This window comes from Anguilla rostrata, chromosome 3 (assembly GCF_018555375.3).
Source record: "Anguilla rostrata isolate EN2019 chromosome 3, ASM1855537v3, whole genome shotgun sequence".
NCBI classification, from domain to species: Eukaryota; Metazoa; Chordata; class Actinopteri; order Anguilliformes; family Anguillidae; genus Anguilla; species Anguilla rostrata.
The window spans coordinates 16558015-16569983 of record NC_057935.1 but is presented as its reverse complement, the minus strand read 5'-3'; the positions used below and the strand labels follow the sequence as shown (position 1 = coordinate 16569983).

General features: G+C 46.1%; 1 long non-coding RNA gene and 1 pseudogene across 1 annotated transcript; both read left to right on the top strand.

The window, feature by feature from the left end:
• Positions 1-2324: 2324 nt before the first annotated feature.
• On the top strand, positions 2325-3156 carry LOC135250325 (uncharacterized). The gene is made up of 2 exons (XR_010328902.1): positions 2325-2414; positions 2460-3156. It is a non-coding gene; the product is annotated as an uncharacterized LOC135250325 (long non-coding RNA).
• Positions 3157-3470: 314 nt separating this feature from the next.
• LOC135250324 (uncharacterized) lies at positions 3471-4479 on the top strand (annotated as a pseudogene).
• The last annotated feature ends 7490 nt before the right edge of the window (positions 4480-11969 follow it).

Below are 11969 nucleotides of genomic sequence, written 5' to 3'. Positions count from 1 at the left end.
TTTCGTTCTTGTAAAAGCCCTCTAAGTCGGTTTCCCCCAATTATGACTAGGGAACTGCCCGTTGGACTTGTTTGATCACCAAGTTTTCAGTTAAGGCGGGACCGTCAGCAGAACCAAGTTGATCCTGGGATGACCAATATTGGCCCTTTCGGAGTCCCTGAACCTTAATTAGGTTATACTCCCCATGAGGGAAATCTCACAACCGCTGTGTCGTCTGCAAACATCTAGTTAAATTGTCGTTACGGGCGTATCCGCGGTGCGTACCGGGTGAAACTGCGTTGACCCTCGGTGTAGAACTTCAGACGAACTGAGGTCCATTCTAAATCAAGCCTAAATTCTAATTTGGAACATAACTTATTAATTAATATGGAGTCAGATTATCACAAGGGTAAAACCTAGTAACTGTTACGCTTTCTTGCTGTGGTCATGGATATATTTGATGTGTTGTTCCGCGCATTTGTGAATATTCTGATGCTCCCATTGGGATATTGACAGTCCGGCGACAGATCGGATATATCTCTGATGACAGCATAGCCCCGTTTCGAACGGAGAGTAACCTGAATGCTACTGATCCGTTTTGGGCCAGTTTTAAGCGGGATATGAAGCAGCCCTTCATATCTAACCCGTGGCAACGGAACCAGTGCATTCTTAATTATAATTGTGCCCTGTTCTTACGAACAGAGGAAAAATAACTAACATCTCGGTTTTGAATCACACCAGCCAAGGGAGAACACGCGATACCTTCCCCTCCAGCTACAAACCCTCATTGGTCTAGCTGTGAGGTGTTTACAAGTGGTGACCCCGACGTGATATGGAGTATCTGGAGTGTTCCCTGAAATGTCTGCTGGTGTTTTTCATCCCGGCGTGATACCCTTCACTGTGGGTATCTCGCATTTTCTTCTCTGGTTTCCCGATCCTTGGTGTGGTGAGTGACACAATTCTCTTGTATATTAGCCTGTGCTAGGGAGAGTTTTTAGTCACTGCATAGGGGATCGACATATCCCAGACAGGCCTGGGACCGTAGAAACCAGGCATTTTCCATATTACTACCCTTTGGGGAATTCATGAACAGGGAAAGAAAGAAGCTTAGGCTGGCATGTTTTTATGAAATGTGTTGTGATAATACGGCGGAATGCGTTCTAGAACAAACTAGCCTATAGCAGTAGATGGTTGCGTATGTGTAAGAAATGTAAACGTTTGTAGAAAGGAAGGGAGGTTTGATGCAAGACTTACTACTGTTTCTGCGCAGAGGCGCAGGAAACCTTGCTCAAACTCAGGAGAAAATGAGGCGCTGGTGAAAAACCAGTGAATTTTGAAGGTGAACAGAATGGAGTATGAAAGACTAAAAAGCAATAGAAGGTGAACAGTGAGAAAGTTTATAGCTGCCAGTAAGCGTGTGCAATCACAGAATGCACACGCGAAGAAGTTTGAACTTTGCTAGGGGGCTAACCCAGGAAAAGTGGCAAGCTTCTTATTATAATTAAATTAAATAATATTAAAACACTGCTGAATGCTGAATCAGGTGCATAACCTCGGCTTCAAAGTTCCAGCCCTGAAAGCAGAGTCTGTGCTGATCCTTAAACCCAGGTATGGCCCTGCGGCGGTACACACGTCTCAAGACCTCTGACAGTGCAGACTGCAGCTGCACCAAGTTTTGAAACTGTTCGTATCTGTCCGGAGAAAACCATACTTTAAGTCTCAGAGATCGAGGCCGGTACCAGTATAGTCACTGAACCTCTGAGTACCGTGCCCGATGTAATGTCACAGGACCGCTGAGTGCCACGGCAAATGCAAGTCTCCATCCCTCTGAAAGTGTAGCCACAGGCTACAACAAGGGTGGCGACCGTCTGGAATTTGCCACATGTGGGACTCATGTCTAAAGACCTCTGAGACTGGTGAAAAGGTATCAGGACACAGAACTTCTGAATTTCTGAGGTGCTGGAACCAAGGTCCTTGGCCTGTGTTATCTGTCTCAGTAACCAGTGGTATACTATTAATTAAATAAATAGGTTAGGGTTTATAAAACAGTTGAGATAAGCCAGTGTAGAAGGTAAAATTCCAACATGGCTTATAACCAACCAAAAAATAGACTTTGGCCTATTATAAATAAAATAACCATTAGCCTAGAGCTAAATTAAGTTATATAGGCATAGGTATACCACCATTCCCCTTTCGTTAGAAAGCTCATTTTCAAAAAAGTGTAGTGAATTCTGGTGTACCCTATTGTTTTCATCTGAGTTTTTGTTCTGTGTCTTAGCAGCACAAGTATGAAACCAGAGGATTTTAATTAATAATATTAACTAATAATAACGCATGCCTGTGCACGCCATTAAGAAACTGTTAGAATTCACTAACCGACTTATTTGGGTGCCAATTAAATTAGCTAAGGCATGTTAGATACTAGAGATCTAATGGTATTTTTGTGTGAATTTCACCATAGCACAACATATACATATTAGAATCTTTGTCAAACCATTGATAAGCCAGTCAATGCCATAAATGAATATAATGTCATCAAACTTTAACTCAACTAATAAGGGTCAGTATCATCTGTGCCTGCAATGAAAATTATTTAAGGAAGAAGTCTTCCAAACTACATATCTCAAATAAATAAATAAATAAATAAGGAGAAGAAGCAATTACTCCTAAGTTTACATAAAGTTTGTCTTTTAGCATTAAAATGTTGAAAGAGGGGTCATCTTTTGGCAAGGACTGGCTTACTGGTCTCTCTTTTATTCTAGTTTTTCACAGTTTCCTCTCCTTAAATTCCCTCCTTCCTTTTCATTTACTGTTCCTCCTCCTCCTTTCTCCCTTCTCCCCATCTGTCTGTCTTGTTCTGTTTCCCCCCCTTCTCTGTCAGTTGTTGAACATTTAAGGAGCAGTAAACCTACACTCCCAAGACCGATTTTCTTTTTGTTTTTTCATCTTTTTATTTTTTGTCAGTTGTGGTTTAACCCCCAAATTATGCAGACAGTAACCCTACATAGATTTTCTCTTCTGTGCACAAATATAGGCAAGAAGTTAGCACCTCAAGCATCGGTGACAGACCAGTTGGGTGGAAATCTCTGAAGGGGTCATAAACATGTCAGCAGCTCATTTAGCCAACTCCTAACTTTAAACAGGCCCCCTGGTGTAGCACCAGAGCAAATTTTACAACACCCAATTTGTTACATTAGGGGATCCACCCATCCCATTAAGAACTTCACAGTCATCTAATCTAACAAGAGCACACAAACCAGCACACATCCAATCCTAAACAGCACACATATAGGACACAATAGAAACACTATCCTATGTGATTCTATGAATTTCTTGGTGCAATAATGAATTTCTCTTATACCATTAACACATAGTATTAGACAACATTTCTTCAGTCTGCTTCAATTAAACTATTTTACAGTAATTACCATTCCAGTAATTTTCAACTTTTTAATAAATGTATGTATGTAGGCATTGTATGTTTCTGAACACTACTTGTCTTATATGTCTTAATTTATGATTTTGGTGTTTTTCTTTATTTTTTGTTCTTTATTTTTATACTATCATTTTCAATAACCATCCACACAAAATGTATTGGGTTCTTTGTTTCTTTTCCTTTAATTCACCCAGAACAGGTGTACCCAAATTCCACTACCATACGCTCTATCGGCGTAGTAGTGAAGAATCAGGTTCTAAAATTAGATCACCTTACGGGTATATCACTATGAGGGGCACAGAGACCATATTCACCACTCGCATGTGTTGTCATGAAAGCTCCAGCTATATCATCTGTACCTGTAACACCTTACAACCTTTTCTCCCAATGATACCAAATTCATTAGTGTGCAGTCTTTGCATGGCCACGCTGACGCTATCCAGGTTTCCCACACACAATGGTGCGTCATCAGCGAGATGAACTCTTTCTCGTATGGAGGTCTGACCTGTCCAGCAAACCACACTTTCTGCTTGGAAGTGACGGAAGATTTGGCCATGGGTCAGATCAACATTCTAGGCCGAGTTCCACTGGAGGTGGACGTCTCCCGTGGTGGGAGGACACATTCTACGAACAAGGAACGCGGGCCCTGACTGACCTAATGAGTTTGGTATAACAGATCATCCGTGACACCAATTATCACATCAACCAGGCTTAGGTGGAGGTGAATCTGGCCAAAGAACGGCGGAGATCCTGGCCAGCTCCTCTACCCGGTCCGCCCAGGACACGTACACCTGGTGGGATTGGGTGTTCCGAGGGTGCGTCATCCCTAGCGCAGTCATCTTTACCATCACCCTGGTTCAATGCTGTTATTTTCGACACCTGATACACTCTCTGCGCACCTCCACTCATGCTGCATTGGTTCTCAGCCCCCTCCAGTTTCCAGCGAGGCCGGGCTTGAGACCATAAACACCGGACCTGGACTGCTGTCAAAGTTGGGCATTTTCAGTGACCCCTGGGACAGCGTTCTGTTTGTCCCACGGGGCCAGAGAGGGGAACTGTAAGGCCCACGGAACAGGCATAGAGTGGAATTTCCTCTCTGACTGTCGTAAAGCAATTCGCCAGGTGCAGAGTCTGATATTGTCGGGACAGAGTGGCCCGTAAGACCTTGGCATCTGGTTTTGCGACAGTTAACAGGTGACACCTCTTTTCTATGGTCAAGCAATTCTAAAATTATCCCAACATCCTGGAGGTTTCAGATGGCAAGTGGTAGGGTCGCATGGTGGAAGTGGGGCAAGTTGCTCAGGACGGTTGAGGGACAGTCACAGTGCCCTCGCCTGGTGTCGCTGGGTAACTTGTCTCCCAACCTTCATAAGGAGAGAAATTTACTCACGCACACTTTTTGTTGGGAAGTAAATCCCGATTTGGGTCGAGTGCATTGATACACTACACTATGCGGTCTTGATGCACTGTGGAGGGACATTGAGAGTTGACGGTTGGTTCATGTGAAAGATTGTGCAGTTGTTTCATGTTTTTCGGAGTTTTCATGACAATCACGAGAACAAATATTCATATTTGGTATGGTTTTTATGGTCTCTGTGCGAGTGATGCTCTGGTTTAGGTTTTAAAACCAGCAAACCTGTAGAAAATCTATTTTAATCAATTTGTAAGTAAACTGTATTTTTGGGACACTCCTCCTAGTAGCCTAAATCCATCTGTCTGATCCTGTCTGAACCAAATTCCAATCTTCCCCCTCCAAGTACATTTATGGTTTTATGACCCTTTTGTGGCGACATCCACCTGCCTGCGCTGGGTTCTTATAGGAGAGGAACAGGGCCCTCTGGGAGTCTGCAATCAGACTTCCCACACAAGACTCTTTCTGTGTGTAGACTGCTGTCAGGTATGCTCATCTTTATCTTTGATTGTTAGACTATTTTCTAAATTCTGTAACAACAAATTGACTATTTTAAGTGTATAACCTACCTGACATTAAAACTGTTAATGACTTGATTTGTGTGGTCTTGGTCAATGTTTCGTTCTTGTAAAAGCCCTCTAAGTCGGTTTCCCCCAATTATGACTAGGGAACTGCCCGTTGGACTTGTTTGATCACCAAGTTTTCAGTTAAGGCGGGACCGTCAGCAGAACCAAGTTGATCCTGGGATGACCAATATTGGCCCTTTCGGAGTCCCTGAACCTTAATTAGGTTATACTCCCCATGAGGGAAATCTCACAACCGCTGTGTCGTCTGCAAACATCTAGTTAAATTGTCGTTACGGGCGTATCCGCGGTGCGTACCGGGTGAAACTGCGTTGACCCTCGGTGTAGAACTTCAGATGAACTGAGTTCCATTCTAAATCAAGTCTAAATTCTAATTTGGAACATAACTTATTAATTAATATGGAGTCAGATTATCACGAGGGTAAAACCTATTAACTGTTACGCTTTCTTGCTGTGGTCATGGATATATTTGATGTGTGGTTCCGCGCATTTGTGAATATTCTGATGCTCCCATTGGAATATTGACAGTCCGGCGACAGATCGGATATATCTCTGATGACAGCATAGCCCCGTTTACGAACGGAGAGTAACCTGAATGCTACTGATCCGTTTTAGGCCGGTTTTAAGCGGGATATGAAGCAGCTCCTTCATATCTAACCCGTGGCAACGGAACCAGTGCATTCTTAATTATAATTGTGCCCTGTTCTTACGAACAGAGGAAAAATAACTAACATCTCTGGTTTGAATCACACCAGCCAAGGGAGAACACGTGATACCTTCCCCTCCAGCTACAAACCCTCATTGGTCTAGCTGTGAGGTGTTTACACATATGTCTCCTTTTCTCGGCTCCTCCCGCTTTATGCGGGTGGAAAAGGGAGACAAAAGGCAGCTAAGTGCGGAGTGTTTAAGGTCGGAGCAGCCGGGGCTGACCGCTTCCTTCAACCGCCATTTCCCACAAAGGCACTGACACCTCGGTCTGGGGAGAGAGAGAGAGAGAGACAGAGAGAGAGAGAGAGACGGAGGAGGCTCGCAAGTCCTCCGTTTTGTTTTTCTTCCTTTTCTCTCTCTCTCTCTCTCCCTCGGCTCCCCGTATTCTTATTTTCGCGGTGCGCGACCTGCGCCGCTCCCCTGGCGTCCGGCGTCCTCTTTTCTCATTCACAATGTACTTTTATTTCTGTTATTATTGTAAGAGAGAGCGCCTGAGAAATCTGTTTTTTACCCTTTCATGAAAGTAAAGCTTCATTGAAAGTGCCCCCCCCCCCACACCACCCACCCACCTCCTCTCTCTTTCTCTGTCTCTCTCATTCTCTCTCTCTCTCGCTGTCACTCTCTCTCTCTCTCTCTAAAATTCTAATTCCAGTTGCTATATTGGCCTGACAACAGAAAGTAAAGACAAATTAATAGATGTATCAGCATGACATACGGAAAAGGGAACAACAGCACTCAGTTTTTACTCTCTATTTCTCTTTTTCTTTCTCGCTCTATATCTCTCTCTATCATTTCCTCTCCCTCCCTGTGCACATTAGAAAGAGAGATAGGCGAGAGACAGAACACGGAGCATGTTCAGCAAACTGTAAATGACCGGACAGGAAGGAGCGGCGGTCTCTGTCCTTGAGGTCCTCGAGGGGCCCGCTGCTTTCCGCCGCGCTTCGGCTGCGCTTAATTGTCCAATTAAAGTCATTATTTGGGGCAGGAAGGCGACTCACCTGGCGTTCCCGGGCGAAGCCGGCCACTAATTGAGAGGCCGCTGTAAAAAAATCCACGGGGGCCACGGCCCTGGCACCGCGCCGCCGGTCTCGTCCGTCCGCGTCACGCGCGATCCATTTCACTGCCTTTAACGGGCGGAAAGATCACGTAGCGAATGACTCGGCGATTTGGTAGGGGGATGGTCCCGTCTTACGGAAAAGCACCGTTCCGCCAGGCGCCGTCGGCCGGTCCCAAAGCAGAGTGTTGGGTTTGGGCTATACGTGGGGTACCTGTTCACATCGGCATCGCGCCCGCAGATCGGGTAACCAGCGCCGATGCGGGGGAGATAGAGGGAGCGAGGGGATCGCGGTGCGGCCATTCCACCCTGCTGATTGTGCTGATGGGAAAGAAAAAAAAAAGTGGGAACGCGGACAGAAGCGGTTCTTCCGTTATCCGCTCTGTCTGTTCTTACAAGAGCGGGCCCCTTTCCCGCCCAATTCCGCGCGAAAAGCCCGGCCTCCGATTGTTGCTAAATCCCGGGACTTAGGTATCTGAGCTATTTCTGCACTCCTCGGCTCCCGGCCCACGGCAATCGCTGCCAAGACTTCCCCCCGATCTGGCACCACGCTGGGACGGTCATCAAGCGATTACATGGTGACTTGGCAAGAAAGAGAAGATCCCGGCGATTAAAAGCGCTCCACGCGCGCGCCAGGGCCTCCGGGCGGGAAGCCGCGCCGCCGCTGTTCGGGATCGCGGGGGCCCGCGGTCCGCGACGGGGAAGCGGGGCCCGGCGTATGAAGAGGGAGGGGCTCGGAAGGCAGCAAAACTAGCGGCTCTGGTGTGGTCGGGTGGATTTAAGGACTGCTGGATTTTTTCCAGTAAAATCGACCCAAAACTGTGCTCTACCCTGTGCCTGTATACAGGTACAGAATGGCAGGGCGGAGTTCTACAGACCTGACATGTTGTACTGAACTCGCACAGGGCAATTGGCAGCCATGATTATTCAGATAGAAGTTCTATCTGGGTTGGAGCTCTTTGGCTATTTGTTTGGAAGTTCTGATTAGAGTTTGTGTGTGCGTGTGTGTGTGTGTGTGTGTGTGTGTATGTCTGAGAGAGAGAGAGAGAGAGAGTGTGTGTAAAGGAGCAGTGCCTCAATAGGATTCAAACTGAGCACCTGCTGTGCAGCACTCCAAACTATTGCCTCTTTGAGCAATAAAAACACAGCTTTGCTTTTTGTTTCTGTCCTCACAAGAACTGTTTCAGGTCTCTTTCAGCTTCTGTTCTTCCATATCCAATGAAGCAGCACAACTAGTCATTATATGTGCTTGTTATAGTTTTTTATCATTATTTGTTAAATCCTCGGACAGCATGTTGTCTGCACCCATTTATTCCACAGCACACAGCCTGCTTTGGCTAAACTACTCATCTACCCATAATGCACCAGTATGAAGCACAGTCGGGATACAGAAGTCAGGGCCTCGGCAGAAAGAGAAACACAGGAGCAATCCTTCTGAAAATGGCATCTCTTTTGAACCGCAGGAAGAAAAAAAAAATGTTTTGAACATTACCTCTCCTCTTGTAGCTATCTACTGTTCTTTAGTGTGTGCCTCATCTACCAGGAAAACAAATACACTCTCTTCCCCACCGTTTCCAAATGTCACAATGTACAGCTATATTGCTCTTTTAAAGTCAACATCAAGGGAAATTGTACAGGGCAATTGTCCTGTTTTTCCACTCCAATGAGACACTGAGTGTACTGTATTAAAAAAGTATTCTTCTCTGAACTGCCATTGAACTCCTCACAATTAGTTTGACAACAAAGCTGAAATTTTAAATGAATGTAACCCCGGGAAATATTTTAAATTCCCTGAATACTGGCTCTGCATTTTCCCCTGGAGATATGCTTATTAATTTATTATTTACAGTAAGATCCTGCTTTCACATCATGTTCTGATTAAAAATACTGTACATATTGCAGTGATAGCAGTTTTTGCTTTGTGTAATAATAGCATATATTTTGTTTAAATAGGAAAAAGTAACTTTTTCCCCTCAGAGCTACACTACATTTCACTATAAGGTTCTGAGTTAAGTAGTTGATTTTTTTTTTATCACAGGGAGGAGCCATTGTGACTTCTTAGGTGTGCTACATATAGTCCATAAACTATATATGCAGAGATGCAAATAGAAAAGATTCATTCACCGCTGCATATTGTCATCAGTAGCTTAGCTTCATTACAGAGCACAAATTCAGCTAAAAAGTCACTTTAGACACCTGCGTTGACATGTAGTACGCGTGTAGTACACACATTCCACTCTGAAGGAGTACACTTTGTCTTGTGTAGACAACACTGTTAGTGTTGAATTCAGCATGGACTTTTCCGTGCGTCGAGAGTATTTCCGCGGAACATTTTAATTAAGATTTTCCTCGAATGTTGTTTCTCCCGCGTGGTCCAGGAAAGGGGGGGAGCCTACGGGGGCCTACGGTGGCCCCCGGTGACGACGGCCGGGCCCCGGCGAGCAAACGGAAATTTCACAGTTAAATAAAAGGAAACGGCGGTTCCCGGGCGGTCACGGCGGACGTGTTTTTAGTGGTATTCTAATTAAAACGCGCGCCTCAGACAGCTTGTTCCTCCACTTGCCCGCAATGAACCATATCTGATTTGTCATTAAGTAATTATGAATGCTAATGCAAATAAAGCACCTTTCAAACGGGACGCCGCTCGCGAAGAAATTAATCGCGGCGAGTCGCGGTCGGCGGAGCAGGCGCGCTTCGGGACGGACGCGGCGGCGGCGGCGGCGGCGGCGGCCCCCGCGCGCAGATATGAAAAGCGCGGACGCATTAATGATGTCTGGGGGATTCGACGGGGAAAGGAATTGAAAGAAACGCAAAGTCTTTTTCTTCCTCCCCCCCTCGCAGTCATTTTTATTGCTTTAATAAGAGAAGAGTGGAGTCTCTCAGATAGCCCTTCCTCTCAGAACAAGCCAAGGCGTTTTACTGCAATTACGGGAGATAGGGGATTTAGATATTAGTGGCCCACTGATCCATTAGTGGGTAATTTCCCTCTCTCTCTCTCTCTGAAAGGAGCGTTCGCCCCGAGATCTCTCTAATCCTGTAAATAATGCCTGGCATGTTTTCAACGTGTTGGAGGGAGGTGTGCGGTTTGTAAATCTGAATGGGAATCAGACGCAGATGCTCGTTTCCTGTTTGCGCGGAGAACCCGAAAATGCCCGCCCTCAGGAAGGACCGTGGAACGCAGAGAGGGTTACAGGTCAGACTGTGACTGGAGCACAATGCTGTGTTCTCTCCTGTAGGCCAGTTTTCGGGGCCCAGGAAAAATATCTTTGAGTGAACGAGCCCTGGAATCTGACTATAACACAGACCAAACGATGCGGTTGAATGCTCAATGCTGAAGCCAGACAGATGATTATTGCCTGAAAGAAGTGATTCATTCAATGTTGTGTACTTCTATCTGATTACAGTACCTATAAAAAAAGGGTTGTCAGACAACCAAATTTTCCTTGCAACCAGATTTTTTTGTTTCTGCTAGTTTGGAGTGCCTCATTGTGATCAAGTTTGGAATGAAAATCAGTGTTCACCCAATTGTCCCGTGTATAGTCTGAAAGGGTGAGAAACATAAAGAATTCAAGTCAATGGATTCAAGAAACCAAATAAAAATAATATATGTTCAAATGCATTATATTTAAAATAAGCTCTCCTGAACATGGGAACATACGTTTAATGGTACGTTTCTGTGCTATTTATTTTATGTCATGACACGAGACACGAGCGGCAGGCTCCGCCCAGAGCGCGCGAGGCCGTCTCAGGGTGACATTAATTACCAACACTCCATCGATTCGGCCGGGCCTCCTTATCGGCCCGCTGGCTCCGGGAGGGGGCCCGCACCCGCCCAGCGGTAGCCATCGAAATCACTGCTCCGGGACGGCGCGCTCATTTACATCTCCTCCCCTCCTGCTCCACCTGTTTTTTTTTTTCTTTTTTTCCTTCCTCTTTTCGGTGCGAGATTTTGCTGGCGTCTCCCCGTGTACAGCCACGGGCCTGTGTGAGGGAGACCGCTACGTAAAAAAGGTACGTCGGCAGGTCACTCAGAGTGGGCCAGTCCTTCGTGACGCCGTTGACACAGCTCATTTACGAAGGAAATGAAGGCCGTTACCTGTGGATCTGTGGTGTCATTCTCACACACGTCTAAAATGATTCCATTTCCTTATTACATTATTCAGTTTTGCAACATACTTTGTTCTGGATGTGTTTACTTTTTTCAAATAACATATTGGTATAAAGCATACCTATGGCTCTTTTCCAGGATTTATAACCCCCCCCACCCCCCCACCCCCTCCCCAGCATATACACCAGCAGGAAGGTTAAACGAAATCTCCATGGATCAATTAACAGAGGGACCTGCCCTTCATAGGAAGACACTGCGGCTAGAGGGAGGGGTATGCGCTTGATTTGCATATCAGTACAGAATTACAAAGCTGAGATAACTACAGGCCCTGTAATAACTCAGTACAGACTTGGCTGTCTTCCTGGATTCTCCTGGCTGTTTGTCCTAATAGAGCACCTCCCTGGGACTCAGGGCAGGCAGGCTATTAGGAGCTGTCAATCAGGCGGGAGAATCAGGGGCCAGCCAAAGCCCCCCCTCCCCCCCTCCTTTTTCTCTCCCCTCCCTCTTAGTCCCCTCGCCCCAACGAGCCCCTCGTCCCCACTGCCCCCCCCCCCCCATCCCCCACCCCTCTCATGGGCCAGGCCAGTCAAGCGATCGGCTGAGAAGGACAGGTCCGCCCGTCCTTGTGGGCAACAGGGACCTGCCCATGCCGGTGTGTGTGTGTGCATCTGCATGTGTGTATGTATGTG